This window comes from Aotus nancymaae, unplaced genomic scaffold (genome assembly GCF_030222135.1).
Source record: "Aotus nancymaae isolate 86718 unplaced genomic scaffold, 86718_ANA_hifiasm-v0.15.2.pri h1tg000011l, whole genome shotgun sequence".
In the NCBI taxonomy this organism is placed as follows: domain Eukaryota; kingdom Metazoa; phylum Chordata; class Mammalia; order Primates; family Aotidae; genus Aotus; species Aotus nancymaae.
The window spans coordinates 88,930,023-88,931,420 of record NW_026988422.1 but is presented as its reverse complement, the minus strand read 5'-3'; positions in this window follow the sequence as shown (position 1 = coordinate 88,931,420).

Genomic DNA, 1,398 nt, shown 5'->3' with positions numbered 1-1,398 from the left:
TCGATGCCCCGAAAAAAACGTCGCCAGACACAGAACACTCAGCACCTTCCTGTTCCTACAATGGGCCAGATAAAACATCTTTGTGCTGAAACTACCCAACTTATAGACTCACAGCATACCCCCAAAAACTCCAGCTGTGATGTTCATAGCCATGTTAACTATTTTGACCTACAAATCATTTATAAACAGGCTTGTATAGCCTTCCCTTATACTATTCTATTTGAAAATATACCTATGAATGACAAAAGGGGACATTATTTTATAACTTGCCCCAATTGTGTTCTTATTAATTGTATTAATTATAATTGTACATCAACCTTGCGCCAAAACCTTCTGTGAGATTATACTGCCTTAAACCCGCAGTTTTCACCTGCCATCTTTTTCCACCATTCTGGCCGTGGCTAGTTGTGTTCTTCTGCTTATCATTCTCCTGCGTTTCTCTTTCGCCTTGTGTTCTCCTCCCTCCAGCGTTTGCAGCTCAAAATGTTTGAGCTAAAAACTAAAACAGGGGAAATGTGGGGATCACTCCAGCATTGAGACCCCTAAGTGTCTCCGCCATAATGGAGTTTGAGCCCAGACACGTTTCTCCCCACTGGAGGCAGTCAAGCTAAGGGAAACAAGGAGCTGGAAGAGGTTTGTTTTGCAGAAGTTTATCTCTGGTTCACTGACCTAATATTATGGCTGGGTGAAGGCTGTGTGGTTTTATTAGACATTGTGTTTCTTGAAGTTTTTGTACTGGGCTAGTTTTATCACTTTGTTTACCAAGTATTCACTGAAGCTTGTGAGTATTCGCATGCCATTTGAAATTGTTGTCCTCAAGATTTATCGCTTGCTTTGACAGTTGTAAAATGTTATCTCATTCCTGTAAGTAGAAAAGGTCATCTGTTTGTTTTATGATCTTTTGGGATCAATCTTTATGTACTAGTTTTATCTTGATCCCCAGGCTTGCAATGTTCTGTTCCCCTTTGTTGTAATGATTTGACATTGGCCATTGTGGGCTGAAAAGTATATAATGAGACCCTGTGCACGAAATAAACTGCTGACTGGGGCATTGCCTCCTCAGTCCTCCAGACCCGAGCTATCTGTCATTCTTTTCTTCCGTGCACTCTCTCTTCCAGGTATTGGGACCATCTTGCAGGTCAAGAGACCCCGGCAGACATGCCATCATGCCAGACAACAACAATGTATATATAATACATAGATGTGGACAGAGAGACAGACAGAGTGTCAGTCTGTCACCCAGGCTAGAGTGCAATGGTGTGATCTCAGCTCACTGCAACCTCCACCTCCCAGGTTAAATCAATTCTCCTGTCTCAGCTTCCTGAGTAGCTGGGACTACAGGTGGATGCCACCACATCCAGCTAATTTTTGTGTTTTTGACAGAGACAGGGTTTCACC